Genomic DNA, 27864 nt, shown 5'->3' with positions numbered 1-27864 from the left:
GCTTGGGCGAGAGTAGTACTAGCATGGGTTACCTCCTGCGAAGTCCTTATATTTCACCCATTTTCTTGTGAAGTTCTCGTGTTGCACCCATTTTTTTGCAGATGATTCTTTCGACGTTACGCGCGACTTGAATTATGGTCCTCAGGTCTATTCGCAAATGTGAGTCACAGCACCGCAGTATTTTACTTGATATTAGAACGAGCACGGGAGGTGCAGTGCGCACGCACAAGGAAACAAATGACGGGAGGGGGAAGAAAGGAGAAGGAGTTTATGTATTTGCAGCGCGAAATTAAATGGGTGCGATCATACCAGCACTAATGCACTGGATCCCATCAGAACTCCGCAGTTAAGTGTGCTTGGGCGAGAGTAGTACTCGGATGGGTAACCTATTGGGAAGTCCTTGTGTTTCACCAATTTTTTTTCAGACGGGTCGTTCGACGTTACGCGCGACTTGAACTATGGTCCGCTGGTTTATACGCAAATGTGAGTCAAGAATAAGGGGTATTTTAATCGATATTAGAACGAGAAGGAGAGGTGCAGTGTGAACGCACAAGGAAACAATTGATGGGAGGGGGAGAGGGAAGAAGGAGTGTATGTATTTTCAGCACGAAATTAAACAGGTGCGGTCACACCAGAACAAATGCACCGGATCCCATCAGAACTCCGCAGTTAAGTGTGCTTTGGCGAAAGTAGTACAATGATGAGTTACCTCCTGGGAAGTTCTCGTGTTGCACCCATTTTTTTTTTTCAGATGTACTGTTCGACGTTACGCGCGACTTTAATTATGGTCCACAGATTTATTCGCAATTGTGAGTCACGGCGCCGTGGCATTTTACTAGATATTTGAACGAGAACGAGAGGTGCAGTGCGCACGCACAAGGAAACAAATGACGGGAGGGGGAAGAAAGGAGAAGGAGTGTATGTATTTTCAGCACGAAATGAAACAGGTGCGATCATACCAACACTAATGCAACGGATTGTATCAGAACTCCGTAGGTAAGGGTGCTTGGGCGAGAGTAGTACTTGCATGGGTTACCTCCTGCGAAGTCCTTATATTTCACCCATTTTCTTGTGAAGTCCTCGTGTTGCACCCATTTTTTTGCAGATGATTCTTTCGATGTTACGTGCGACTAGAATTATGGTCCTCAGGTTTATTCGCAAATGTGAGTCACGGCGCTGTAGCATTTTACTTGATATTAGAACGAGAACGGGAGGTGCAGTGCGCACGCACAAGGAAACAAATGACGGGAGGGGGAAGAAAGGAGAATGAGTTCTCGTGTCGCACCAATTTTTTTCAGACGGGTCGTTCGACGTTACGCGCGTCTGGAACTAGGGTCCGCTGGTTTATACGCAAATGTGAGTCAAGAAGTAGGGGCATTTTAATCGATATTAGAACGAGAATGAGAGGTGAAGTGCGAACGCACAAGGAAACAAATGACGGGAGGGGGAAGAAAGGAGAAGGAGTGTATGTATTTGCAGTGCGAAATTAAACAGGTGCGATCATACCAGCACTAAAGCTCCGGATCCCATCAGAACTCCGCAGTTAAGTGTGCTTGGGCGAGAGTAGTACTTGGTATGGGTGACCACTTGGGAAGCCCTCGTGTTGCACTTATTTTTTTCAGACGGGTTGTTCGACGTTACGCGCGAATGGAATTATAAACCGCTGGTTCATTTACAAAGGTGAGTCACGTTGCCGAGGCATATTACTTGATATTAGAACGAGAAAGAGAGATGCAGAGTTCACGCACAAGGAAACAAATGACGGGAGGGGGAAGAAAGGAGAAGGAGTTTATGTATTTGCAGCGCGAAATTAAACAGGTGCGATCATACCAGCACTAATGCAACCGATCCCATCATAAATCCGCAGTTAAGTGTGCTTGGGCGAGAGTAGTACTCGGATGGGTGACCACTTGGGAAGTTCTCGTGTTGCACTCATTTTTTTGCAGATGATTCTTTCGACGTTACGCGCGACTTGAATTTTGGTCCTCAGGTTTATTCGCAAATGTGAGTCACGGCGTCGTAACATTTTACTTGATATTAAAATGAGCACAGGAGGTGCAGTGCGCACGCACAAGGAAACAAATGACGGGAGGGGGAAGAAAGGAGAAGGAGTTTATGTATTTGCAGCGCGAAATTAAACGGGTTTGATCATACCAGCACTAATGCAACGGATCCCATCATAACTCTGCAGTTAAGTGTGCTTGGGCGAGAGTAATACTCGGATGGGTGACCTCCTGGGAAGTTCTCGTGTCGCACAAATTTTTTTCCAGACGGGTCGTTCGACGTTACGTGCAACTGGAACTATGGTCCACTTGTTTATACGCAAATGTGAGTCAAGAAGCAAGGGCATATTAATCGATATTAGAATGAGAAAAAGAGGTGCAGTGTGAACGCACAAGGAAACAAATGATGGGAGGGGGGAGGGAAGGAGAAGGAGTGTATGTATTTTCAGCACGAAATTAAACAGGTGCTATCACACCAGCACAAATGCACCGGATCCCATCAGAACTCCACAGTTAAGTTTGCTTTGGCGAAAGTAGTACAAGGATGGGTTACCTCCTGGGAAGTTGTCGTGTTGCACCCATTTTTTTTTTTGGATGTGCCATTCGACGTTACGCGCGACTTTAATTATAGTCCGCAGATTTATTCGAAAATGTGAGTCACTGCGCCGTGGCATTTTACTTGATATTTATACGAGAACGAGAGGTGCAGTGCACACGCACAAGGAAACAAATGACGGGAAGGAGAAGAAAGGAGAAGGAGTGTACGTATTTGCAGCGCGAAATTAAATAGGTGCCATCATACCAGCACTAATGCACCGTATCCCATCGGAACTTAGCAGTTAAGTGTGCTTGGGCGGGAGTAGTGCTCGGATTGGTGACCTCCTGGGAAGTCCTCGTGTTGCACCCATTTTTTTTCGGATGGATCGTTCGACGTTACGCGCGAATGCAATTATAAACCGCTGGTTCATTCGCAAAGGTGAGTCACGATGCCAGGGTATTTTACTTGATATTAGAACAAGAAGGAGAGATGCAGAGTGCACGCACAAGGAAACAAATGACAGGAGAGGGGATGGAGGGAGAAAGAGTGTATGTATTTGCAGCGCAGAATGAAACATGAGCGATCATATAAGCACCAATGCAACGGATTCTATCAGAACTCCGCAAGTTAAGGGTGCTTGGGCGAGAGTAGCCCTAGGATGGGTGACCTCATGCGAAGTCCTTATATTTCACCCATTTTCTTAGGAAGTCCTCGTGTTGCACCCATTTTTTTGCAGATGATTCTTTCAACGTTACGCGCGACTTGAATTATGGTCCTCAGGTTTATTCGCAAATGTGAGTCACGGCACCTTAGCATTTTACTTGATATTAGAACGAGCACGGGAGGTGCAGTGCGCACACACATGGAAACAAATGACGGGAGCGGGAAGAAAGGAGAAGGAATTTATGTATTTGCAGCGCGGAATTAAACGGGTGCGATCATACCAGCACTAATGCACCGGATCCCATCATAACTCCGCAGTTAAGTGTGCTTGGGCGAGAGTAGTACTCGGATGGTGACCTCCTGGGAAGTCCTCGTGTGGCACCAATTTTTTTTCAGACGGGTCGTTCGACGTTACGCGCGACTGGAACTAGGGTCCGCTGGTTTATACGCAAATGTGAGTCAAGAAGCAGGGGCATTTTAATCGATATTAGAACGAGAAGAAGAGGTGCAGTGTGAACGCACAAGGAAACAATTGATGGGAGGGGGAGGGAAGGAGAAGGAGTGTATGTATTTTCAGCACGAAATGAAACAGGTGCGATCATATCAGCACTAATGCAACGGATTCTATCAGAACTCCGTAGGTAAGGGTACTTTGGCGAGAGTAGTACTAGCATGGGTTACCTCCTGCGAAGTCCTTATATTTCACCCATTTTCAAGTGAAGTCCTCGTGTTGCACCCATTTTTTTGCAAATGATTCTTTTGACGTTACGCGCGACTTGAATTATGGTCCTCAGGTTTATTCGCAAATGTGAGTCACGGTGCCGTGACATTTTACTTGATATTAGAACGAGAACGGGAGGTGCAGTGCGCACGCACAAGGAAACAAATGATGGGAGGGGGAAGAAAGGGGAATGAGTTTATGTATTTGCAGCGCGAAATTAAACAGGTGAGATCATACCAGCACTAATGCACCGGATCCCATCAGAACTCCGCAGTTATGTGTGCTTGGGCGAGATTAGTTCTCGGATGGGTGACCTCCTGAGAAGTACTTGTGTCGCACCAATTTTTTTTTCAGACGGGTCGTTCGACGTTACGCACGTCTGGAACTAGGGTCCGCTGGTTTATACGCAAATGTGAGTTAAGAAGAAGGGGCATTTTAATCGATATTAGAACGAGAATGAGAGGTGAAGTGTGAACGAACAAGGAAACAAATGACGGGAAGGGGAAGAAAGGAGAAGGAGTGTATGTATTTGCAGCGTGAAATTAAACAGGTGCGATCATACCAGCACTAAATCTCCGGATCCCATCAGAACTCCGCAGTTAAGTGTGCTTGGGCGGGAGTAGTACTCGGATGGGTGACCACTTGGGAAGCCCTCGTGTTGCACCAATTTTTTTTCGGATGGGTTGTTCGACGTTACGCGCGAATGGAATTATAAACTGCTGGTTCATTTGCAAAGGTGAGTCACGGTGCCGGGGCATATTACTTGATATTAGAACGAGAAAGAGAGATGCAGAGTGCACGCAAAAGGAAACAAATGACGGGAGGGGGGATGGGAGGAGAAAGGGTGTATGTATTTGCAGTGCAGAATGAAACATGAGGGATCATACTAGCACTAATGCAACGGATTCTATCAGAACTCCGCAGTTAAGGGTGCTTGAGCGAGAAAAGTACTCGGATGGGTGACCTCCTGCGAAGTCCTTATATTTCACCCATTTTCTTGGGAGGTCCTCGTGTTGCACCCATCTTTTTGCAGATGATTCTTTCGATGTTACGCGCGACTTGATTTATGGTCCGCAGGTTTATTCGCAAATGTGAGTCATGGCACCGTGACATTTTACTTGATATTAGAACGAGTACGGGAGGTGGAGTGCACACGCACAAGGAAACAAATGACAGGAGGAGGAAGAAAAGAGAAGGAGCGTATGTATTTGAAGCGCAAAATTAAACAAGTGGCATCATACCAGCACTAATGCACTGGATCCCATCAGAACTCTGCAGTTAAGTGTGCTTGGGCGAGAGTAGTACTCGGATGGGTGACCTTTTGGGAAGTCCTCGTATCGTAATAATTTTTTTTCAGATGTGTCGTTCGACGTTACGCGCGACTGGAACTATGGTCCGCTGGTTTATACGCAAATGTGAGTCAAGAATCAGGGGCATTTTAATCGATATTAGAACGAGAGGGAGAGGTGCTCTATGAACGCACAAGGAAACAAATGATGGGAGGGGGGGAGGGAAGAAGGAGTGTATGTATTTTCAGCACAAAATTAAACAGGTGCGGTCACACCAGCACAAATGCACCGGATCCCATCAGAACTCCGCAGTTAACTGTGCTTTGGCGAAAGTAGTACAATGATGGGTTACCTCCTGGGAAGTTCTCGTGTTGCACCCATTTTTTTTTTCAGATGTGCCGTTCGACGTTATGCACGACTTTAATTATGGTCCACAGATTTATTCGCAAATGTGATTCACGGCACCGTGGCATTTTACTTGATATTTGAACGAGAACGAGAGGTGCAGTGCGCACGCACAAGGAAACAAATGACGGGAGGGGGAAGAAAGGAGAAGGAGTTTATGTATTTGCAGCGCGAAATTAAACAGGTGCGATCATACCAGCACTAATGCACCGGATCCCATCAGAACTCCGCAGTTAAGTGTGATTTGGCGAGAGTAGTACTCGTATGGGTGACCTCTTGGGAAGTCCTCGTGTCGCACTAATTTTTTTTTCAGACGGGTCGTTCGACGTTACGCGCGACTAGAACTAGGGTCCACTGGTTTATACGCAAATGTGAGTCAAGAAGAAGGTGCATTTTAATCGATATTAGAACGAGAATGAGAGATGCAGAGTGCACGCACAAGGAAACAAATGACGGGAGGGGGGGATGGAGGGATAAAAAGTGTATGTATTTGCAGCGTAGAATGAAACATGAGCAATCATACCAGCACCAATGCAACGGATTCTATCAGAACTCCGCAAGTTAAGGGTGCTTGGGCGAGAGTAGCAGTAGGATGGGTGACCTCCTGCGAAGTCCTTATATTTCACCCATTTTCTTAGGAAGTCCTCGTGTTGCACCCATTTTTTTGCAGTTGATTCTTTCGACGATACGCGCGACTTGAATTATGGTCCTCAGGTTTATTCGCAAATGTGAGTCACAGCACCGTAGTATTTTAATTGATATTAGAACGAGCACGGGAGGTGCATTAAGCACGCACAAGGAAACAAATGACGGGAGGAGGAAGAAAGGAGAAGGAGTTTATGTACTTGCAGCGCAGAATTAAACGGGTGCGATCATACCAGCACTAATGCACTGGATCCCATCAGAACTCTGCAGTTAAGTGTGCTTGGGCGAGAGTAGTACTCGGATTGGTGACCACCTGGGAAGTCCTCGTATCGCACCAATTTTTTTTCAGACGAGTCGTTCGACTTTACATGCGACTGGAACTATGGTCCGCTGGTTTATATGCAAATGTGAGTCAAGAATCAGGGGCATTTTAATCGATATTAGAACGAGAATGAGAGGTGCAGTGTGAACGCACAAGGAAACAAATGATAGGAGGGGGGGAGGGAAGAAGGAGTGTATGTATTTTCAGCACGAAATTAAACAGGTGCGGTCACACCAGCACAAATGCACCGGATCCCATCAGAACTCCGCAGTTAAGTGTTCTTTGGCAAAAGTAGTACAATGATGGGTTACCTCCTGGGAAGTTCTCGTGTTGCACCCATTTTCTTTTTTTCAGATGTGCCGTTCGAAGTTACGCGCGACTTGAATTATGGTCCGCAGATTTATTCGCAAATGTGAGTCACGGCGCTGTGGCATTTTACTTGATATTTGAACGTGAACAAGAGGTGCAGTGCGCACGCACAAGGAAACAAATGACGTGAGGGGGAAGAAAGGAGAAGGAGTGTATGTATTTGCAACGCGAAATGAAACAGGTGCGATCATACAAGCACTAATGCAACGAATTCTATCAGAACTTCGTAAGTAAGGGTGCTTGGGCGAGAGTAGTATTAGCATGGGTTACCTCCTGCGAAGTCCTTATATTTCACCCATTTTCTTGTAAAGTCCTCGTGTAGTACCCATTTTTTTGCAGATGATTCTTTCGACGTTACGCGCGACTTGAATTATGGTCCTATGGTTTATTCGCAGATGTGAGTCACGGCGCTGTAGTATTTTACTTGATATTAGAACGAGAACGGGAGGTGCAGTGCGCACGCACAAGGATACAAATGACGGGAGGGGGAAGAAAGGGGAATGAGTTTATGTATTTGTAGCGCAAAATTAAACAGGTGCGATCATACCAGCACTAATGCACCGGATCCCATCAGAACTCCGCAGTGAAGTGTGCTTGGGCGAGATTAGTACTCAGATGGGTGACCTCCTGGGAAGTCCTTTTGTCGCACTAATTTTTTTTTTCAGACGGGTCTTTCGACGTTACGCGCGACTGGAACTAGGGTCCACTGGTTTATACGCAAATGTGAGTCAAGAAGTAGGGGCATTTTAATCGATATTAGAACGAGAATGAGAGATGCAGAGTGCACGCACAAGGAAACAAATGACGGGAGGGGTGATGGAGGGAGAAAAAGTGTATGTATTTGCAGTGCAGAATGAAACATGAGCAATCATACCAGTACCAATGCAATGGATTCTATCAGAACTCCGCAGTTAAGGGTGCTTGGGCGAGAAAAGTACTCGGATGGGTGACCTCCTGCGAAGTCCCTATATTTCACCCATTTTCTTAGGAAGTCCTTGTGTTGCACCCATTTTTTTGCAGATGATTCTTTCGACGATACGCGGAACTTGAATTATGGTCCTCAGGTTTATTCGCAAATGTGAGTCACGGCACCGTAGTATTTTACTTTATATTAGAACGAGCACGGGAGGTGCAGTGCGCACGCACAAGGAAACAATTGATGGGAGGAGGAAGAAAGGAGAAGGAGTTTATGTATTTGCAGCGCGGAATTAAAAGGGTGCGATCATACCAGCACTAATGCACTAGATCCCATCAGAACTCTGCTGTTAAGTGTGCTTGGGCGAGAGTAGTACTCGGATGGGTGACCTCTTGGGAAGTCCTCGTGTCGCACCAATTTTTTTTCAGACGGGTCGTTCGACGTTACGCGCGACTGGAACTATGGTCCACTGGTTTATACGCAAATGTGAGTCAAGAATCAGGGGGATTTTAATCGATATTAGAACGAGAAGGAGAGGTGCAGTGTGAACGCACAAGGAAACAAATGATGGGAGGGGGGAGGGAAGAAGGAGTGTATGTATTTTCCGCACGAAATTAAACAGGTGCGGTCACACCAGCACAAATGCACCGGATCCCATCAGAACTCCGCAGTTAACTGTGCTTTGGCGAAAGTAGTACAATGATGGGTTACCTCCTGCGAAGTTCTCGTGTTGCACCCTTTTTCTTTTTTTCAGATGTGCCGCTCGACGTTATGCACGACTTTAATTATGGTCCCCAGATTTATTCGCAAATGTGAGCCACAGCGCCGTGGCATTTTACTTGATATTTGAACGAGAACGAGAGGTGCAGTGCACACGCACAAGGAAACAAATGACGGGAGGGGGAAGAAAGGAGAAGGAGTGTATGTGTTTGCAGCGCAAAATTAAAGAGGTGCGATCATACCAGCACTAATGCACCGGATTCCGTCAAAACTCCGCAGTTAAGTGTGCTTGGGCGAGAGTAATACTCAGATGGGTGACCTCCTGGTAAGTCCTCGTGTCGCACCAATTTTTTTTCAGACGGGTCGTTCAACGTTACGCGCTATTGGAACTAGGGTCCGCTGGTTTATCCGCAAATGTGAGTCAAGAAGCAGGGGCATTTTAAAAGGTATTAGAACGAGAAGGAGGGGTGCAGTGTGAACGCACAAGGAAACAATTGATTGGAGGGGGAGGGAAGGAGAAGGATTGTATGAATTTTCAGCACGAAATGAAACAGGTGCGATCATACCAGCACTAATGCAACGGATTCTATCAGAACTCCACAGTTAAGGGTTCTTGGGCGAGAAAAGTACTCGGATGGGTGACCTCTGCGAAGTCCTTATATTTCACCCATTTTCTTGGGAGGTCCTCGTGTTACACCTATCTTTTTGCAGATGATTCTTACGACGTTACGCGCGACTTGATTTATGGTCCTTAGGTCTATTCGCAAATGTGAGTCATAGCACCGTAGTATTTTACTTGATATTAGAACGAGAACGGGAGGTGCAGTGCGCACGCACAAGGAAACAAATGACGGGAGGGGGAAGAAAGGGGAATGAGTTTATGTATTTGCAGCGCAAAATTAAACGGGTGCGATCATACAAGCACTATTGCACCGGATCCCATCAGAACTCTGCAGTGAAGTGTGTTTGGGCGAGATTTGTACTCGGATGGGTGACCTCGTGGGAAGTCCTCTTGTCGCACCAATTTTTTTTCAGACTGGTCGTTCGATGTTACGCACGTCTGGAACTAGGGTCTGCTGGTTTATACGCAAATGTGAGTCAAGAAGCAGGGGCATTTTAATCGATATTAGAACGAGAATGAGAGGTGAAGTGTGAACGCACAAGGAAACAAATGACGGGAGGGGGAAGAAAGGAGAAGGAGTGTATGTATTTGAAGCGTGAAATTAAACAGGTGCGATCATACAAGCACTAAAACTCCTGATCCCATCAGAACACCGCAGTTAAGTGTGCTTGGGCGGGAGTAGTACTCGGATGGGTGACCACTTGGGAAGCCCTCGTGTTGCACCAATTTTTTTTCGAATGGGTTGTTCGACGTTACGCGCGAATGAAATTATAAACCGCTGGTTCATTTGCAAATGTGAGTCACGGTGCCGGGGCATATTACTTGATATTAGAACGAGAAAGAGAGATGCAGAGTGCACGCACAAGGAAACAAATGACGGGAAGGGGGATGGGAGGAGAAATAGTGTATGTATTTGCAGTGCAGAATGAAACATGAGGGATCATACCAGCACTAATGCAATGGATTCTATCAGAACTCCGCAGTTAAGGGTGCTTGGGCGAGAAAAGTACTCGGATGGGTGACCTCCTGCGAAGTCCTTATATTTCACCCATTTTCTTGGGAGGTCCTCGTGTTGCACCCATCTTTTTGCAGATGATTCTTACGACGTTACGCGCGACTTAGTTTATGGTCCGCAGGTTTTTTCGCCAATGTGAGTCACGGCACCGTGGCATTTTACCTGATATTAGAACGAGTACGGGAGGTGCAGTGCGCACGCACAAGGAAACAAATGACGGGAGGAGGAAGAAAAGAGAAGGAGCGTATGTATTTGAGGTGCAAAATTAAACAAGTGGCATCATACCAGCACTAATGCACTTGATCCCATCATAACTCTGCAGTTAAGTGTGCTTGGGCGAGAGTAGTACTCGGATGGGTGACCTCTTGGGAAGTCCTCGTATCGCAAAATTTTTTTTTCAGATGGGTCGTTCGACATTACGTGCGACTGGAACTATGGTCCGCTGGTTTATACGCAAATGTGAGTCAAGAATCAGGGGCATTTTAATAGATATTAGAATGAGAAGGAGAGATGCAGTGTGAACGCACAAGGAAACAAATGATGGGAGGGGGGGAGGGAAGAAGGAGTGTATGTATTTTCAGCACGAAATTAAACAAGTGCAGTCACACCAGCACAAATGCACCGGATCCCATTAGAACTCCGCAGTTAAGTGTGCTTTGGTGAAAGTAGTACAATGATGGGTTACCTCCTGGGAAGTTCTCGTGTTGCACCCATTTTCTTTTTTTCAGATGTGCCGTTCGACGTTACGCACGACTTTAATTATGGTCCGCAGATTTATTCGCAAATGTGAGTCACGGCGCCGAGGAAATTTACTTGATATTTGAATAAGAACGAGAGGTGCAGTGCGCACGCACAAGGAAACAAATGACGGGAGGGGGAAGAAAGGAGAAGGAGTTTATGTATTTGCAGCGCAAAATTAAACAGGTGCGATCATACCGGCACTAATGCACCAGATCCCATCAGAACTCTGCAGTTAAGTGTGCTTTGGCGAGATTAGTACTCGGATGGGTGACCTCCTGCGAAGTCCTCGTGTCGCACCAATTTTTTTTCAGACGGGTCGTTCGACGTTACGCGCGACTGGAACTAGGGTCCGCTGGTTTATACGCAAATGTGAGTCAAAAAGCAGGGCATTTTAATCGATATTAGAACGAGAAGGAGAGGTGCAGTGTGAACGCACAAGGAAACAATTGATGGGAGGGGGAGGGAAGGAGGAGTTTATGTATTTTCAGCACGAAATGAAACAGGTGCAATCATACCAGCACTAATGCAACGGATTCTATCAGAACTCCGTAGGTAAGGGTGCTTGGGCGAGAGTAGTACTAGCATGGGTTACCTCCTGCGAAGTCCTTATATTTAACGCATTTTCTTGTGAAATCCTCGTGTCGCACCAATTTTTTTTTAGACAGATCGTTCGACGTTACGCCTGTCTGGAACTAGGGTCCGCTGGTTTATACGCAAATGTGAGTCAAGAAGCAGGGGCATTTTAATCGATATTGGAACGAGAATAAGAGGTGAAGTGTGAACGCACAAGGAAACAAATGATGGGAGGGGGAAGAAAGGAGAAGGAGTTTATGTATTTGCAGCGTAAAATTAAACAGGTGCGATCATACCAGCACTAAAGCTCCGGATCCCATCAGAACTCTGCAGTTAAGTGTGTTTGGGCGAGAGTAGTACTCGGATGGGTGACCACCTGGGAAGCCCTCGTGTTGCACCTATATATTTTCGGATGGGTTGTTCGACGTTACGCGCGAATGGAATTATAAACCGCTGGTTCATTTGCAAAGGTGAGTCACGGTGCCGGGGCATATTACTTGATATTAGAACGAGAAAGAGAGAAACAGAGTACACGCACAAGGAAACAAATGACGGGAGGGGGGATGGAAGGAGACAGAGTGTATGTATTTGCAGTGCAGAATGATACATGAGGGATCATACCAACACTAATGCAACGGATTCTATCAGAACTCCGCAGTTAAGGGTGCTTGGGCGAGAAAAGTACTCGGATGGGTGACCTCCTGCGAAGTCCATATATTTCACCCATTTTCTTGGGAGGTCCTCGTGTTGCACCCATCTTTTTGCAGATGATTCTTTAGACGTTACGCGCGAATTGATTTATGGTCCGCATGTTTATTCGCAAATGTGAGTCACGGCGCCGTGGCATTTTACTTGATATTAGAACGAGCACGGGAGGTGCAGTGCGCACGCAAAAGGAAACAAATGACGGGAGGAGGATGAAAAGAGAAGGAGTGTATGTATTTGAAGCGCAAAATTAAACAAGTGGCATCATACCAGCACTAATGCACTCGATCCCATCAGAACTTTGCAGTTAAGTGTGCTTGGGCGAGAGTAGTACTCGGATGCGTGACCTCTTGGGAAGTCCTCGTATCGCAAAAATTTTTTTTCGGATATGTCGTTCGACGTTACGCGCTACTGGAACTATGGTCCGCTGGTTTATACACAAATGTGAGTCAAGAATCAAGGGCATTTTAATCGATATTAGAACGAGAAGGAGAGGTGCAGTGTGAACGCACAAGGAAACAAATGATGGGAGGGGAGAGGGAAGAAGGAGTGTATGTATTTTCAGCACGAAATTAAACAGGTGCGGTCACACCAGCACAAATGCACCAGATCCCATCAAAACTCCGCAGTTAAGTGTGCTTTGGGGAAAGTAGTACAATGATGGGTTACCTCATGGGAAGTTCTCGTGTTGCACCCATTTTCTTTTTTTCAGATGTGTCGTTTGACGTTACGCGCGACTTTAGTTATGGTCCGCAGATTCATTCGCAAATGTGAGTCACAGCGCCGTGGCATTTTACTTGATATTTGAACGAGAACGAGAGGTGCAGTGCGCACGCACAAGGAAACAAATGACGGGAGGGGGAAGAAAGGAGAATGAGTTTATGTATTTGCAGCGCGAAATTAAACTGGTGCGATCATAACAGCACTAATGCACCGGATCCCATCAGAACTCCGCAGATAAGTGTGCTTGGGCGAGAGTAGTACTCGGATGGGTGACCTCGTGGGAAGTCCTCGTGTCGCACTAATTTTTTTTTTCAGACGGGTCGTTCGACGTTACGCGCGACTGGAATTAGGGTCCACTGGTTTATACGCAAATGTGAGTCAAGAAGCAGGGGCATTTTAATCGATATTAGAAGGAGAAGGAGAGATGCAGAGTGCACGCACAAGGAAACAAATGACGGGAGGAGGGATGGAGGGAAAGAAAGTGTATGTATTTGCAGCGTAGAATGAAACATGAGCAATCATACTAGCACCAATGCAACGGATTCTATCAGAACTCCGCAAGTTAAGGGTGCTTGGGCGAGAGTAGCACTAGGATGGGTGACCTCCTGCGAAGTCCTTATATTTCACCCATTTTCTCAGGAAGTCCTCGTGTTGCACCCATTTTTTTGCAGATGATTCTTTCGACGATACGCGCGACTTTAATTATGGTCCTTAAGTTTATTCGCAAATGTGAGTCACGGCACCGTAGCATTTTACTTGATATTAGAACGAGCACAGGAGGTGCAGTGCGCACGCACAAGGAAATAAATGATGGGAGGGGGAAGAAAGAAGAAGGAGTTTATGTATTTGCAGCGCGGAATTAAACGGGTGCGATCATACCAGCATTAATGCATCGGATTCCATCAGAACTCCGCAGTTAAGTGTGCTTGGGTGAGAGTAGTACTCGGATGGTTAACCTCTTGGGAAGTCCTCGTGTCGCACATATTTTTTTTTCAGACGGGTCGTTCGACGTTACGCGCGATTGGAACTAGGGTCTGGTGGTTTATACGCAAATGTGAGTCAAGAAGCAGGGGCATTTTAATCGATATTAGAACGAGAAGGAGAGATGCAGAGTGCACGCACAAGGAAACAAATGATGGGAGGGGGGATGGAGGGAGAAAAAGTGTATGTATTCGTAGCGCAGAATGAAACATGAGCAATCATACTAGCACCAATGCAACGGATTCTATCAGAACTCCGCAAGTTAAGGGTGCTTGGGCGAGAGTAGCACTAGGATGGGTGACCTCCAGCGAAGTCCTTATATTTCACCCATTTTTTTGCAGATGATTCTTTTGACGATACGCGCGACTTGAATTATGGTCCTCAAGTTTATTCGCAAATGTGAGTCACGGCACCGTAGCATTTTACTTGATATTAGAACGAGCACGGGAGGTGCAGTGCGCACGCACAAGGAAACAAATGACGGGAGGGGAAAGAAAGGAGACGGAGTTTATGTATTTGCAACGCAGAATTAAATGGGTGCGATCATACCAGCACTAATGAACCGGATCCCATTAGAACTTCGCAGTTAAGTGTGCTTGGGCGAGAGTAGTACTAGGATGGGTGACCTCCTGGGGAGTCCTCGTGTCGCACTAATTTTTTTTCAGACGGGTCGTTCGACGTTACGCGCGACTGGAACTAGGGTCCGCTGGTTTATACGCAAATGTGAGTCAAGAAGCAAGGCCATTTTAATTGATATTAGAACGAGAAGGAGAGGTGCAGTGTGAACGCAAAAGGAAACAATTGATGGGAGGGGGAGGGAAGGAGAAGGAGTGTATGTATTTTCAGCACGAAATAAAACATGAGGGATCATACCAGCACTAATGTAACGGATTCTATCAGAACTCCGTAGGGAAGGGTGCTTGGGCGAGAGTAGTACTACCATGGGTTACCTCCTGTGAAGTCTTTATATTTCACCCATTTTCTTGTTAAGTCCTCTTGTTGCACCCATTTTTTTGCAGATGATTCTTTCGACGTTACGCGCGACTTGAATTATACTCCTCAGGTTTATTCGCAAATGTGAGTCACGGCGCCGTGGCATTTTACTTGATATTAGAACGAGAACGGGAGGTGCAGTGCGCACGCACAAGGAAACAAATGACGGGAGGTGGAAGAAAGGGGAATGAGTTTATGTATTTGCAGCGCGAAATTAAACAGGTGCGATCACACCAGCACTAATGCGCCAGATCCCATCAGAACTCCGCAGTTATGTGTGCTTGGGCGAGATTAGTACTCGGATGGGTGACCTCCCGGGAAGTCCTCGTGTCGCACCAATTTTTTTCAGACGGGTCGTTCGACGTTACACGCATCTGGAACTAGGGTCCGCTGGTTCATACGCAAATGTGAGTCAAGAAGCAGGGGCATTTTAATCGATATTAGAACGAGAATGAGAGGTGAAGTGTGAACGCACAAGGAAATAAATGACGGGAGGGGGAAGAAAGGAGAATGAGTGTATGTATTTAAAGTGCGAAATTAAACAGGTGCGATCATACCAGCACTAAAGCTCCGGATCCCATCAGAACTCCGCAGTTAAGTGTGCTTGTGCGAGAGTAGTACTCGGATGGGTGACCACTTGGGAAGCCCTCGTGTTGCACCTATTTTTTTTTTGGATGGGTTGTTCGACGTTACGCGCGAATGGAATTATAAACCACTGGTTCATTTGCAAAGGTGAGTCACGGTGCCGGGGCATATTACTTGATATTAGAACGAGAAAGAGAGATGCAGAGTGCACGCACAAGGAAACAAATGACGGGAGGGGGAAGAAAGGAGAAGGAGTTTATGTATTAGCAGAGCGAAATTAAACAGGTGCGATCATAGCAGCACTAATGCAACCGATCCCATCATAACTCCGCAGTTAAGTGTGCTTGGGCGAAAGTAGTACTCGGATGGGTGTTGCACCCATTTTTTTGCAGATGATTCTTTCGATGTTACGCGCGACTTGAATTTTGGTCCTCAGGTTTATTCGAAAATGTGAGTCACGGCGTCGTAGGATTTTACTTGATATTAAAACGAGCACGGGAGGTGCAGTGCGCACGCACAAGGAAACAAATGACGGGAGGGGGAAGAAAGGAAAAGGAGTTTATGTATTTGCAGCGCGAAATTAAACGGGTGCGATCATACCAGCACTAATGCAACGGATCCCATCATAACTCTGCAGTTAAGTGTGCTTGGGCGAGAGTAGTACTCGGATGGGTGACCTCCTGGGAAGTTCTCGTGTCCCACAAATTTTTTTTCAGACGGGTCGTTCGACGTTATGCGCAACTGGAACTATGGTCCACTTGTTTATACGCAAATGTGAGTCAAGAAGCAGGGGCATATTAATCGATATTAGAACGAGAAAAAGAGGAGCAGTGTGAACGCACAAAGAAACAAATGATGGGAGGGGGAGGGAAGGAGAAGGAGTGTATGTATTTTCAGCACGAAATAAAACAGCTGCGATCATACCAGCACTAATGCAACAGATTCTATCAGAACTCCGTAGGTAAGGGTGCTTGGGCGAGAGTAGTACTAGCATGGGTTACCTCCTGCGAAGTCCTTATATTTCACCCATTTTCTTGTGAAGTCCCCATGTCGCACCAATTTTTTTTCAGATGGGTCGTTCGACATTACGCTCGTTTTGAACTAGGGTCCGCTGGTTTATACGCAAATATTAGTCAAGAAGCAGGGGCATTTTAATCGATATTAGAATGAGAATGAGAGGTGAAGTGTGAACGCACAAGGAAACAAAAGACGAGAGGGGGAAGAAAGGAGAAAGAGTGTATGTATTTGCAGCGCGAAACTAAACAGGTGCGATCATACCAGCACTAAAGCCCCGGATCCCATCAGAACCCCGCAGTTAAGTGTGCTTGGCGAGATTAGTACTCGGATGGTTGACCTCCTGGGAAGTCCTCGTGTCGCACCAATTTTTTTTCAGACGGGTCGTTCGACATTACGCGCGTCTGGAACTAGGGTCCACTAGTTTATACGCAAATGTGAGTCAAGAAGCAGGGGCATTTTAATCGATATTAGAACGAGAATGAGAGGTGAAGTGTGAACGCACAAGGAAATAAATGACGGGAGGGGGAAGAAAGGAGAAGGAGTGTATGTATTTGCAGCGCGAAATTAAACAGGTGCGATCATACCAGCACTAAAGCTTCAGAACTTTGCAGTTAAGTGCGCTTGGGCGAGAGTAGCACTCGGATGGGTGACCTCCTGGGAAGTTCTCGTGTTGCACAAATTTTTTTTCAGACGGGTCGTTCTACGTTAGGCGCGACTTGAACTATGGTCCGCTGGTTTATACGCAAATGTTAGTCAAGAATCAGGGGCATTTTAATCGATATTAGAACGAGAAGGAGAGGTGCAGTGTGAACGCACAAGGAAACAAATGATGGGAGGGGGGGAGGGAAGAAGGAGTGTATGCATTTTCAGCACGAAATTAAACAGGTGCGGTCACACCAGCACAAATGCACCGGATCCCATCAGAACTCCGCAGTTAAGTGTGCTTTGGCGAAAGTAGTACAATGATGGTTTACCTCCTGGGAAGTTCTCGTGTTGCATCCATTTTCTTTTTTTCAGATGTGCCGTTCGACGTTACGCGCGACTTTAATTATGGTCCGCAGATTTATTCGCAAATGTGAGTCACGGCGCCGTGGTATTTTACTTGATATTTGAACGAGAACGAGAGGTGCAGTGCGCACGCACAAGGAAACAAATGACGGGAGGGGGAAGAAAGGAGAAAGAGTTTATGTATTTGCAGCGCGGAATTAAACGGGTGCGGTCACACCAGCACTAATGCACCGGATCCCATTAGAACTTCGCAGTCAAGTGCGCTTGGGCGAGAGTAGTACTCGGATGGGTGACCTCCTGGGAAGTCCACGTGTTGCACCAATTTTTTTTCAGACGGGTCGTTCGACGTTACGCGCGACTGGAACTGGGGTCCGCTGGTTTATACACAAATGTGAGTCAAGAAGCAGGGGCATTTTAATCGATATTAGAACGAGAAGGAGAGGTGCAGTGTGAACGCACAAGGAAACAATTGATGGGAGAGGGAGGGAAGGAGAAGGAGTGTATGTATTTTCAGCACAAAATGAAACAAGTGCGATCATACCAGCACTAATGCAGCGGATTCTATCAGAACCTCGTAGGTAAGGTTGCTTCGGCGAGAGTAGTACTAGCATGGGTTACCTCCTGCGAAGTCCTTATATTTCACTCATTTTCTTGTGAAGTCCTCGTGTTGCACCCATTTTTTTGCAGATGATTTTTTCGACATTACGCGCGACTTGAATTATGGTCCTCAAGTTTATTCGCAAATGTGAGTCACGGCACCGTAGTATTTTACTTGATATTAGGACGAGCACGGGAGGTGCAGTGCGCACGCACAAGGAAACAAATGATGGGAGGGGGAAGAAAGGAGAAGGAGTTTATCTATTTGCAGCGTGAAATTAAACGGGTGCGATCATACTAGCACTATTGCCCCGGATCCCATCAGAACTCCGCAGTTAAGTGTGCTTGGGCGAGAGTAGTACTCGGATGGGTGAAGTCCTTGTGTTTCATCAATTTTTTTACAGACGGGTCGTTCGACATTACGCGCGACTGGAACTATGGTCCGCTGGTTTATACGCAAATGAGGGTCAATAATCAGGGGTATTTTAATCGATATTAGAACGAGAAGGAGAGGTGCAATGTGAACGCACACGGAAACAAATGATGGGAGGGGGGGAGGGAAGAGGGAGTGTATGTATTTTCAGCATTAAATTAAACAGGTGCGGTCATACCAGCACTAATGCATCAGATTCTATCAGAACTCCGTAGCTAAGGGTGCTTGGGCGAGAGTAGTACTAGCATAGGTGACCTCCTGGGAAGTCCTTGTGTTGCACCAATTTTTTTACAGACGGGTCGTTCGACATTACGCGCGACTGGAACTATGGTCCGCTGGTTTATACGCAAATGAGGGTCAAGAATCAGGGGTATTTTAATCAATATTAGAACGAAAAGGAGAGGTGCAATGTGAACGCACACGGAAACAAATGATGGGAGGGGGGGAGGGAAGAAGGAGTGTATGTATTTTCAGCATGAAATTAAACAGGTGCGGTCATACCAGCACTAATGCATCAGATTCTATCAGAACTCCGTAGGTAAGGGTGCTTGGGCGAGAGTAGTACTAGCATGGGTTACCTCCTGCGAAGTCCTTATATTTCACCCATTTTCTTGTGGAGTCCTCGTGTTGCACCCATTTTTTTGCAGATGATTCTTTTGACGTTACGCGCGACTTGAATTATGGTCCTCAGGTTTATTCGCAAATGTGAGTCACGGTGCTGTAGCATTTTCTTGATATTTGAACGAGAACGGGAGGTGCAGTGCGCACGCACAAGGAAACAAATGACGGGAGGGGGACGAAAGGGGAATGAGTGTATGTATTTGCAGCGCGAAATTAAACAGGTGCGATCATACCAGCACTAATGCACCGGATCCCATCAGAACTCCGCAGTGAAGTGTGCTTAGGCGAGATTAGTATTCGGATGGGTTGTTCGACGTTACACGCGAATGGAATTATAAACCGCTGGTTTATTTGCAAAGGTGAGTCACGGAGCCGGGGCATATTACTTGATATTAGAACGAGAAAGAGAGATGCAGAGTGCACGCACAAGGAAACAAATGACGGGAGGGGGGATGGGAGGAGAAAGAGTGTATGTATTTGCAGTGCAGAATTAAACAGGTGCGATCATACCAGCACTAATGCAGCGGATTCTATCAGAACTTCGTAGGTAAGGGTGCTTGGGCGAGAAGAGTACTAGCCTGGGCTACCTCCTGCGAAGTCCTTATATTTCACCCATTTTCTTTTAAAGTCCTCGTGTTGCACCCATTTTTTTGCAAATGATTCCTTCGACGTTACGCGCGACTTGAATTATGGTCCTCAGGTCTATTCGCAAATGTGAGTCACGGCACCGTAGTATTTTACTTGATATTAGAACGAGCACGGGAGGTGCAGTGCACACGCACAAGGAAACAAATGACGGGAGGGGGAAGAAAGGAGAAGGAGTTTATGTATTTGCAGCGCGAATTTAAACGGGTGTGATCATACCAGCACTAATGCACTGGATCCCATCAGAACCCTGCAGTTAAGTGTGCTTGGGCGAGAGTAGTACTCGGATGGGTGACCTCTTGGGAAGTCCTTGTGTTGCACCAATTTTTTATCAGACGGGTCGTTCGACGTTACGCGCGACTGGAACTATGGTCCGCTGGTTTATATGCAAATGTGAGTCAAGAATCAAGGGTATTTTAATCGATATAAGAATGAGAAGGAGAGGTGCAGTGTGAACGCACAAGGAAACAAATGATGGGAGGGGGGGAGGGAAGAAGGAGTGTATGTATTTTCAGCACGAAATTAAACAGGTGCGGTCACACCAGCACAAATGCACCGGATCCCATCAGAACTCCGTAGTTAAGTGTGCTTTGGCGAAAGTAGTACAATGATGGGTTTCCTCCTGGGAAGTTCTCGTGTTGCACCCATTTTCTTTTTTTCAGATGTGCCGTTCGACGTTACGCGTGACTTTAATTATGGTCCGCAGGTTTATTCGCAAATGTGAGTCACGGCGCCGTGGCATTTTACTTGATATTTGAACGAGAACGAGAGGTGCAGTGCGCACGCACAAGGAAACAAATGACGGGAGGGGGAAGAACAGAGATGTAGTTTATGTATTTGCAGCGCGAACTTAAACGGGTGCGATCAAACCAGCACTAATGCACCGGATCCCATCAGAACTCCATAGGTAAGGGTGCTTGGGCGAGAGTAGTACTAGCAAGGGTTACCTCCTGCGAAGTCCTTATATTTCACCCATTTTCATGTGAAGTCCTTGTGTTGCACCCATTTTTTTGCAGATGATTCTTTCGACGTTACGCGCGACTTTAATTATGGTCCGCAGATTTATTCGCAAATGTGAGTCACGGCGCCGTGGTATTTTACTTGATATTTGAACGAGAACGAGAGGTGCAGTGCGCACGCACTAGGAAACAAATGACGGGAGGGGGAAGAAAGGAGAAGGAGTTTATGTATTTGCAGCGCGAAATTAAACGGGTGCGGTCACACCAGCACTAATGCACCGGATCCCATTAGAACTCCGCAGTTAAGTGTGCTTGGGCGAGAGTAGTACTCGGATGGGTGACCTCTTGGGAAGTCCTCGTGTCGCACCAATTTTTTTTCAGACGGGTCGTTCGACGTTACGCGCGACTGGAACTATAATCCGTTGGTTTATACGCAAATGTGAGTCAAGAATCTGGGGCATTTTAATCGATATTAGAACGAGAAGAAGAGGTGTAGTGTGAATGCACAAGGAAACAAATGATGGGAGGTGGGAGGGAAGAAGGAGTGTATTTATTTTCATCCCGAAATTAAACAGGTGCGCTCACGCCAGCACAAATGCACCGGATCACATCAGAACTCCGCAGTTAAGAGTGCTTTGACGAAAGTAGTACAATGATGGGTTACCTCCTGGGAAGTTCTCGTGTTGCACCCATTGTTTTTTTTTCAGATGTGCCGTTTGACGTTACGCGCGACTTTAATTATGGTCCGCAGATTTATTCGCAAATGTGAGTCACGGCGCTGTGGCATTTTACTTGATATTTGAACGAGAACGAGAGGTGCATCGCGCACGCACAAGGAAACAAATGACGGGAGGGGGAAGAACAGAGATGTAGTTTATGTATTTGCAGCGCGAACTTAAACGGGTGCGATCAAACCAGCACTAATGCACCGGATCCCATCAGAACTCCATAGGTAAGGGTGCTTGGGCGAGAGTAGTACTAGCAAGGGTTACCTCCTGCGAAGTCCTTATATTTCACCCATTTTCTTGTGAAGTCCTCGTGTTGCACCCATTTTTTTGCAGATGATTCTTTCGACGTTACGCGCGACTTTAATTATGGTCCGCAGATTTATTCGCAAATGTGAGTCACGGCGCCGTGGTATTTTACTTGATATTTGAACGAGAACGAGAGGTGCAGTGCGCACGCACTAGGAAACAAATGACGGAAGGGGGAAGAAAGGAGAAGGAGTTTATGTATTTGCAGCGCGAAATTAAACGGGTGCGGTCACACCAGCACTAATGCACCGGATCCCATCAGAACTCCGTAGTTAAGTGTGCTTGGGCGAGAGTAGTACTCGGATGGGTGACCTCTTGGGAAGTCCTCGTGTCGCACCAATTTTTTTTCAGACGGGTCGTTCGACATTACGCGCGACTGGAACTATAATCTGCTGGTTTATACGCAAATGTGAGTCAAGAATCTGGGGCATTTTAATCGATATTAGAACGAGAAGAAGAGGTGCAGTGTGAATGCACAAGGAAACAAATGATGGGAGGTGGGAGGGAAGAAGGAGTGTATTTATTTTCATCCCGAAATTAAACAGGTGCGCTCACGCCAGCACAAATGCACCGGATCACATCAGAACTCCGCAGTTAAGAGTGCTTTGACGAAAGTAGTACAATGATGGGTTACCTCCTGGGAAGTTCTCGTGTTGCACCCATTTTTTTTTTCAGATGTGCCGTTTGACGTTACGCGCGACTTTAATTATGGTCCGCAGATTTATTCGCAAATGTGAGTCACGGCGCTGTGGCATTTTACTTGATATTTGAACGAGAACGAGAGGTGCATCGCGCACGCACAAGGAAACAAATGACGGGAGGGGGAAGAACAGAGATGTAGTTTATGTATTTGCAGCGCGAACTTAAACGGGTGCGATCAAACCAACACTAATGCACCGGATCCCATCAGAACTCCGCAGTTAAGTGTGCATGGGCGAGAGTGGTACTCGGATGGGTGACCTCCTGGGAAGTCCTCGTGTCGCACTAATTTGTTTTTTCAGACGGGTCGTTCAACGTTACGCGCGACTGGAACTAGGGTCCACTGGTTTATATGCAAATGTGAGTCAAGAAGCAGGGGCATTTTAATCGATATTAGAACGAGAAGGAGAGATGCAGAGTGCACGCACAAGGAAACAAATGACGGGAGGGAGGATAGAGGGAGAAAAAGTGTATGTATTTGCAGCGCAAAATGAAACATGAGCAATCATACGAGCACCAATGCAACGGATTCTATCAGAACTCCGCAAGTTAAGGGTGCTTGGGCGAGAGTAGCACTAGGATGGGTGACCTCCTGCGAAGTCCTTATATTTCACCCATTTTCTTAGGAAGTCCTCGTGTTGCACCAATTTTTTTGCAGATGATTCTTTTGACGTTACGCGCGACTTGAATTATGGTCCTCAGGTTTATTCGCAAATGTGAGTCACGGCGCTGTAGCATTTTACTTGATATTAGAACGAGAACGGGAGCTGCAGTGCGCATGCACAAGGAAACAAATGACGAGAGGGGGATGAAAGGGGAATGAGTTTATGTATTTGCAGCAGGAAATTAAACAGGTGCAATCATTCCAGCAGTAATGCACCGGATCCCATCAGAACTCCGTAGTTAAGTGTGCTTGGGCGAGAGTAGTACTCAGATGGGTGACCTCTTGGGAAGTCCTCGTCGCACCAATTTTTTTTCAGACGGGTCGTTCGACGTTACGCGCGACTGGAACTAGGGTCCGCTGGTTGATACGCAAATGTGAGTCAAGAAGCAGGGGCATTTTAATCAATATTAGAACGAGAAGAAGAGGTGAAGTGTGAACACACAAGGAAACAAATGATCGGAGGGGGAAGAAAGGAGAAGGAGTGTATGTATTTGCATCGCGAAATTAAACAGGTGCGATCATACCAGCACTAAAGCCCCGGATCCCATCAGAACTCCGCACTTAAGTGTGCTTGGGCGAAAGTAGTACTCGGATGGGTGACAACTTGGGAAGCCCTCGTGTTGTACCTATTTTTTTCGGATGGGTTGTTCGACATTACGCGCGAATGGAATTATAAACCGCTGGTTCATTTGCAAAGGTGAGTCACGGTGCCGGGGCATATTACTTGATATTAGAACGAGAAAGAGAGATGCAGAGTGGACGCACAAGGAAACAAATGACGGGAGGGGGGATGGGAGGAGAAATAGTGTATGTATTTGCAGTGCAGAATGAAACATGAGGGATCATACCAGTACTAATGCAACGGATTCTATCATAACTCCGCAGTTAAGGATGCTTGGGCGAGAAAAGTACTCGGATGGGTGACCTCCTGCGAAGTCCTTATATTTCACCCATTTTCTTTGGAGGTCCTCGTGTTGCACCCATCTTTTTGCAGATGATTCTTACGATATTACGCGCGACTTGATTTATGGTCCGCAGGTTTTTTCGCCAATGTGAGTCACGGCACCGTGGCATTTTACTTGATATTAGAACGAGTACGGGAGATGTAGTGCGCACGCACAAGGAAACAAATGACGGGAGGAGGAAGAAAAGAGAAGGAGCGTATGTATTTGAAGCGCAAAATTAAACAAGTGGCATCATACCAGCACTAATGCACTGGATCCCATCATAACTTTACAGTTAAGTGTGCTTGGGGGAGAGTAGTACTCGGATGGGTGACCTCTTGGGAAGTCCTCGTATCGCAAAAATTTTTTTTCAGATGGGTCGTTCGACTTTACGTGCGACTGAAACTATGGTCCGCTGGTTTATACGCAAATGTGAGTCAAGAATCAGGGGCATTTTAATCGATATTAGAACGAGAAAGAGAGGTGCAGTGTGAACGCACAAGGAAACAAATGATGGGAGGGGGGGAGGGAAGAAGGAGTGTATGTATTTTCATCCCGAAATTAAACAGGTGCGCTCACGCCAGCACAAATGCACCGGATCCCATCAGAACTCCGCAGTTAAGTGTGCTTTGACGAAAGTAGTACAATGATGGGTTACTTTCTGGGAAGTTCTCGTGTTGCACCCATTTTCTTTTTTTTAGATGTGCCGTTCGACGTTACGCGCGACTTTAATTATGGTCCGCAGATTTATTCGCAAATGTGAGTCACGGCGCCGTGGAATTTTACTTGATATTTGAATAAGAACGAGAGGTGCAGTGCGCATGCACAAGGAAACAAATGACGGGAGGGGGAAGAAAGGAGGAGTTTATGTATTTGCAGCGCAATATTAAACAGGTGCGATCATACCAGCACTAATGCACCGGATCCCATCAGAACTCCGCAGTTAAGTGTGCTTGAGCGAGAGTAGTACTCATATGGGTGACCTCCTGGGAAGTCCTCGTGTCGCACTAATTTTTTTTTCCAGACGGGTCATTCGATGTTACGCGCGACTGGAACTAGGGTCCACTGGTTTATACACAAATATGAGTCAAGAAGTAGGGGCATTTTAATCGATATTAGAACTAGAAGGAGAGATGCAGAGTGCACGCATAAGGAAACAAATGACGGGAGAGGGGATGGAGGGAGAAAAAGTGTATGTGTTTGCACCGCAGAATGAAACATGAGCAATCATACCAGCACCAATGCAACAGATTCTATCAGAACTCCGCAAGTTAAGGGTGATTGGGCGAGAGTAGCACTAGGATGGGTGACCTCTTGAGAAGTCCTTATATTTCACCCATTTTCTTAGGAAGTTCTCGTGTTGCACCCATTTTTTTGCAGATGATTCTTTCGACGATACGCGCGACTTGAATTACGGTCCCATTTTCTTTTTTTCAGATGTGCCGTTCGACGTTACGCGCAAATAAACCTGCGGACCAAAAATCAAGTCGCGCGTAACGTCGAAAGAATCATCTGCAAAAAGATGGGTGCAACACGAGGACCTCCCAAGAAAATGGGTGCAACACGAGGACTTCCGAAGTGGTCACCCATCCGAGTACTACTCTCGCCCAAGCACCCTTAACTGCGGAGTTCTGATAGAATCTGTTGCATTAGTGCTGGTATGATCCCTCATGTTTCATTCTGCACTGCAAATACATACACTCTTTCTCCTTCCATCCCTTCTCCCGTCATTCATTTCCTTGTGCGTGCACTCTGTATCTCTCTTTCTCGTTCTAATATCAAGTAATATGCCCCTGCACCGTGACTCACCTTTGCAAATAAACCAGCGGTTTATTATTCCATTCGCGCGTAACGTCGAAAAACCCATCCGAAAAAAAATAGGTGCAACACGAGGGCTTCCCAAGTGGTCACCAATCCGAGTACTACTCTCGCCCAAGCAAACTTAACTGCGGAGTTCTGATGGGATCCGGGGCTTTAGTGCTGGTAAGATCGCACCTGTTTAAATTCGCACTGCAAATACATACACTCCTTCTCCTTTCTTCCCCCTCCCGTCATTTGTTTCCTTGTGCGTTCACACTTCACCTCTCATTCTCGTTCTAATATCGATTAAAATGCCCCTGCTTCTTGACTCACATTTGCGTACAAACCAGCGGACCTTAGTTCCAGACGTGCGTAACGTCACACGACCCGTCTGAAAAAAAAAATTGGTGCGACACGGGGACTTCCCAGGAGGTCACCCATCCGAGTACTAATCTCGCCCAAGCACACTTAACAGCGGAGTTCTGATGGGATTCAGTGCATTAATGCTGGTATGATCGCACCTGTTTAATTTTGGGCTGCAAATACATAAACTCATTCCCTTTTCTTCCCCCTCCCGTCAATTGTTTCCTTGTGCGTGCGCACTGCACCTCCCGTTCTCATTCTAAAATCAAGTAAAATGCTACAGCGCCGTGACTCACATTTACGAACAAACCTGAGGACCATAATACAAGTCGCGCGTAACGTCGAAAGAATCATCTGCAAAAAAAATGGGTGCAACACGAGGACTTCACAAGAAAATGGGTGAAATATAAGGACTTCGCATGAGGTAACCCATGCTAGTACTACTCTCGCCCAAGCACCCTTACCTACGGAGTTCTGATAGAATCTGTTGCATTAGTGCTGGTATGATCGCACCTGTTTCATTTCGTGCTGAAAATACATATACTCCTTCTCCTTCCCTCCCCCTCTCATCAATTGTTTCCTTGTGCGTTCACACTGCACCTCTCATTCTCGTTCTAATATCGATTAAAATGCCCCTGCTTTTTTACTCACATTTGCGTATAAACCAGTGGACTCTAGTTCCAGTCGCGCGTAACGTCGAACAACCCGTCTGAAAAAAAATTGGTGCGACACGAGGACTTCCTAGGAGGTCACCCATCCGAGTACTACTCTCGCCCAAGCACACTTAACTGCGGAGTTCTGATGGGATCCGGTGCATTAGTGCTGGCATGATCGCACCCGTTTAATTTCGCGCTGCAAATACATAAACTCCTTCTCCTTTCTTCTCCCTCCCGTCATTTGTTTCCTTGTGCGTGCGCACTGCACCTCCCGTGCTCGTTCTAATGTCAAGTAAAATGCTACGGTGCCATGACTCACATTTGTGAATAAACCTGTGGACCATAATTCAAGTCGCGCGTATCGTCGAAAGAATCATCTGCCAAAAAATAGGTACAACACGAGGACTTCCTAAGAAAATGGGTGAAATATAAGGACTTCGCAGGAAGTCACCCATCCTAGTGCTACTCTCGCCCAAGCACCCTTAACTTGCGGAGTTCTGATAGAATCCGTTGCATTGGTGCTGGTATGATTGCTCCTGTTTAATTCTACGCTGCAAATACATACACTTTTTCTCCCTCCATCCCCCCTCCCGTCATTTGTTTCCTTGTGCGTGCACTCTGCATCTCTCTTTCTCGTTCTAATATCGTTTAAAATGCCCCTGCTTCTTGACTCACATTTGCGTATAAACCAGTGGACCCTAGTTCCAGTCGCGCGTAATGTCGAACGACCCGTCTGAAAAAAAAATTAGTGCGGCACGAGGACTTCCCAAGAGGTCACCCATCCGAGTACTACTCTCGCCCAAGCACACTTAACTGCGGAGTTCTGATGGGATCCGGTGAATTAGTGCTGGTATGATCGCACCTGTTTAATTTTGCGCTGCAAATACATAAACTC

At 46.4% G+C, this 27864-nt stretch overlaps 9 non-coding genes and 44 pseudogenes across 9 annotated transcripts; 49 read left to right on the top strand and 4 right to left on the bottom strand.

The window, feature by feature from the left end:
- Positions 1–295: 295 nt before the first annotated feature.
- Positions 296–414, top strand: LOC148264601 (5S ribosomal RNA; annotated as a pseudogene).
- Positions 415–618: 204 nt separating this feature from the next.
- Positions 619–737, top strand: LOC148264600 (5S ribosomal RNA; annotated as a pseudogene).
- Positions 738–1492: 755 nt separating this feature from the next.
- Positions 1493–1612, top strand: LOC148264599 (5S ribosomal RNA). The gene has a single exon (XR_015820705.1). It is a non-coding gene; the product is annotated as a 5S ribosomal RNA (ribosomal RNA).
- Positions 1613–1816: 204 nt separating this feature from the next.
- LOC148264598 (5S ribosomal RNA) lies at positions 1817–1935 on the top strand (annotated as a pseudogene).
- A 205-nt stretch (positions 1936–2140) lies between these two features.
- On the top strand, positions 2141–2259 carry LOC148264597 (5S ribosomal RNA; annotated as a pseudogene).
- A 206-nt stretch (positions 2260–2465) lies between these two features.
- LOC148264596 (5S ribosomal RNA) lies at positions 2466–2584 on the top strand (annotated as a pseudogene).
- A 207-nt stretch (positions 2585–2791) lies between these two features.
- On the top strand, positions 2792–2910 carry LOC148264595 (5S ribosomal RNA; annotated as a pseudogene).
- A 561-nt stretch (positions 2911–3471) lies between these two features.
- Positions 3472–3589, top strand: LOC148264594 (5S ribosomal RNA; annotated as a pseudogene).
- Positions 3590–4148: 559 nt separating this feature from the next.
- Positions 4149–4267, top strand: LOC148264593 (5S ribosomal RNA; annotated as a pseudogene).
- A 206-nt stretch (positions 4268–4473) lies between these two features.
- Positions 4474–4592, top strand: LOC148264592 (5S ribosomal RNA). The gene has a single exon (XR_015819730.1). It is a non-coding gene; the product is annotated as a 5S ribosomal RNA (ribosomal RNA).
- Positions 4593–5153: 561 nt separating this feature from the next.
- On the top strand, positions 5154–5271 carry LOC148264591 (5S ribosomal RNA; annotated as a pseudogene).
- A 204-nt stretch (positions 5272–5475) lies between these two features.
- On the top strand, positions 5476–5594 carry LOC148264590 (5S ribosomal RNA; annotated as a pseudogene).
- Positions 5595–5801: 207 nt separating this feature from the next.
- On the top strand, positions 5802–5920 carry LOC148264589 (5S ribosomal RNA; annotated as a pseudogene).
- A 563-nt stretch (positions 5921–6483) lies between these two features.
- On the top strand, positions 6484–6602 carry LOC148264588 (5S ribosomal RNA; annotated as a pseudogene).
- Positions 6603–6806: 204 nt separating this feature from the next.
- LOC148264587 (5S ribosomal RNA) lies at positions 6807–6925 on the top strand (annotated as a pseudogene).
- A 563-nt stretch (positions 6926–7488) lies between these two features.
- LOC148264586 (5S ribosomal RNA) lies at positions 7489–7607 on the top strand (annotated as a pseudogene).
- A 562-nt stretch (positions 7608–8169) lies between these two features.
- On the top strand, positions 8170–8288 carry LOC148264585 (5S ribosomal RNA; annotated as a pseudogene).
- Positions 8289–8491: 203 nt separating this feature from the next.
- On the top strand, positions 8492–8610 carry LOC148264584 (5S ribosomal RNA; annotated as a pseudogene).
- Positions 8611–8819: 209 nt separating this feature from the next.
- On the top strand, positions 8820–8938 carry LOC148264583 (5S ribosomal RNA; annotated as a pseudogene).
- Positions 8939–9496: 558 nt separating this feature from the next.
- LOC148264582 (5S ribosomal RNA) lies at positions 9497–9615 on the top strand (annotated as a pseudogene).
- A 205-nt stretch (positions 9616–9820) lies between these two features.
- On the top strand, positions 9821–9939 carry LOC148264581 (5S ribosomal RNA; annotated as a pseudogene).
- A 561-nt stretch (positions 9940–10500) lies between these two features.
- On the top strand, positions 10501–10618 carry LOC148264580 (5S ribosomal RNA; annotated as a pseudogene).
- A 204-nt stretch (positions 10619–10822) lies between these two features.
- On the top strand, positions 10823–10941 carry LOC148264579 (5S ribosomal RNA; annotated as a pseudogene).
- Positions 10942–11150: 209 nt separating this feature from the next.
- On the top strand, positions 11151–11269 carry LOC148264578 (5S ribosomal RNA; annotated as a pseudogene).
- Positions 11270–11824: 555 nt separating this feature from the next.
- Positions 11825–11943, top strand: LOC148264577 (5S ribosomal RNA). The gene has a single exon (XR_015819729.1). It is a non-coding gene; the product is annotated as a 5S ribosomal RNA (ribosomal RNA).
- Positions 11944–12825: 882 nt separating this feature from the next.
- LOC148264576 (5S ribosomal RNA) lies at positions 12826–12944 on the top strand (annotated as a pseudogene).
- Positions 12945–13153: 209 nt separating this feature from the next.
- Positions 13154–13272, top strand: LOC148264575 (5S ribosomal RNA). Its single transcript, XR_015820190.1, has one exon. It is a non-coding gene; the product is annotated as a 5S ribosomal RNA (ribosomal RNA).
- A 563-nt stretch (positions 13273–13835) lies between these two features.
- On the top strand, positions 13836–13954 carry LOC148264574 (5S ribosomal RNA; annotated as a pseudogene).
- Positions 13955–14486: 532 nt separating this feature from the next.
- Positions 14487–14605, top strand: LOC148264573 (5S ribosomal RNA; annotated as a pseudogene).
- A 559-nt stretch (positions 14606–15164) lies between these two features.
- Positions 15165–15283, top strand: LOC148264572 (5S ribosomal RNA; annotated as a pseudogene).
- A 204-nt stretch (positions 15284–15487) lies between these two features.
- LOC148264571 (5S ribosomal RNA) lies at positions 15488–15606 on the top strand. The gene has a single exon (XR_015819965.1). It is a non-coding gene; the product is annotated as a 5S ribosomal RNA (ribosomal RNA).
- Positions 15607–16115: 509 nt separating this feature from the next.
- LOC148264570 (5S ribosomal RNA) lies at positions 16116–16234 on the top strand (annotated as a pseudogene).
- A 559-nt stretch (positions 16235–16793) lies between these two features.
- Positions 16794–16911, top strand: LOC148264569 (5S ribosomal RNA; annotated as a pseudogene).
- Positions 16912–17429: 518 nt separating this feature from the next.
- On the top strand, positions 17430–17548 carry LOC148264568 (5S ribosomal RNA; annotated as a pseudogene).
- Positions 17549–17757: 209 nt separating this feature from the next.
- On the top strand, positions 17758–17876 carry LOC148264567 (5S ribosomal RNA; annotated as a pseudogene).
- An 872-nt stretch (positions 17877–18748) lies between these two features.
- Positions 18749–18867, top strand: LOC148264566 (5S ribosomal RNA; annotated as a pseudogene).
- Positions 18868–20055: 1188 nt separating this feature from the next.
- On the top strand, positions 20056–20174 carry LOC148264565 (5S ribosomal RNA; annotated as a pseudogene).
- Positions 20175–20378: 204 nt separating this feature from the next.
- Positions 20379–20497, top strand: LOC148264564 (5S ribosomal RNA; annotated as a pseudogene).
- A 209-nt stretch (positions 20498–20706) lies between these two features.
- Positions 20707–20825, top strand: LOC148264563 (5S ribosomal RNA; annotated as a pseudogene).
- Positions 20826–21060: 235 nt separating this feature from the next.
- Positions 21061–21179, top strand: LOC148264562 (5S ribosomal RNA). Its single transcript, XR_015820323.1, has one exon. It is a non-coding gene; the product is annotated as a 5S ribosomal RNA (ribosomal RNA).
- Positions 21180–21382: 203 nt separating this feature from the next.
- Positions 21383–21501, top strand: LOC148264561 (5S ribosomal RNA; annotated as a pseudogene).
- A 209-nt stretch (positions 21502–21710) lies between these two features.
- LOC148264560 (5S ribosomal RNA) lies at positions 21711–21829 on the top strand (annotated as a pseudogene).
- A 235-nt stretch (positions 21830–22064) lies between these two features.
- LOC148264559 (5S ribosomal RNA) lies at positions 22065–22183 on the top strand. Its single transcript, XR_015820069.1, has one exon. It is a non-coding gene; the product is annotated as a 5S ribosomal RNA (ribosomal RNA).
- Positions 22184–22386: 203 nt separating this feature from the next.
- LOC148264558 (5S ribosomal RNA) lies at positions 22387–22505 on the top strand (annotated as a pseudogene).
- Positions 22506–22712: 207 nt separating this feature from the next.
- LOC148264557 (5S ribosomal RNA) lies at positions 22713–22831 on the top strand (annotated as a pseudogene).
- A 563-nt stretch (positions 22832–23394) lies between these two features.
- LOC148264556 (5S ribosomal RNA) lies at positions 23395–23511 on the top strand (annotated as a pseudogene).
- Positions 23512–23716: 205 nt separating this feature from the next.
- LOC148264555 (5S ribosomal RNA) lies at positions 23717–23835 on the top strand (annotated as a pseudogene).
- An 882-nt stretch (positions 23836–24717) lies between these two features.
- LOC148264554 (5S ribosomal RNA) lies at positions 24718–24836 on the top strand (annotated as a pseudogene).
- Positions 24837–25042: 206 nt separating this feature from the next.
- Positions 25043–25161, top strand: LOC148264553 (5S ribosomal RNA; annotated as a pseudogene).
- Positions 25162–26028: 867 nt separating this feature from the next.
- On the bottom strand, positions 26029–26147 carry LOC148264552 (5S ribosomal RNA; annotated as a pseudogene).
- Positions 26148–26354: 207 nt separating this feature from the next.
- On the bottom strand, positions 26355–26473 carry LOC148264551 (5S ribosomal RNA; annotated as a pseudogene).
- A 560-nt stretch (positions 26474–27033) lies between these two features.
- Positions 27034–27152, bottom strand: LOC148264550 (5S ribosomal RNA). Its single transcript, XR_015820180.1, has one exon. It is a non-coding gene; the product is annotated as a 5S ribosomal RNA (ribosomal RNA).
- A 562-nt stretch (positions 27153–27714) lies between these two features.
- LOC148264549 (5S ribosomal RNA) lies at positions 27715–27833 on the bottom strand. The gene has a single exon (XR_015820527.1). It is a non-coding gene; the product is annotated as a 5S ribosomal RNA (ribosomal RNA).
- Between the last annotated feature and the right edge of the window lie 31 nt (positions 27834–27864).

The sequence above is a fragment of the Carica papaya genome, chromosome 5, assembly GCF_054855325.1.
Source record: "Carica papaya isolate Zhongbai chromosome 5, ASM5485532v1, whole genome shotgun sequence".
Taxonomy (NCBI): Eukaryota; Viridiplantae; Streptophyta; class Magnoliopsida; order Brassicales; family Caricaceae; genus Carica; species Carica papaya.
This window is presented reverse-complemented; position numbering and strand designations above follow the sequence as displayed.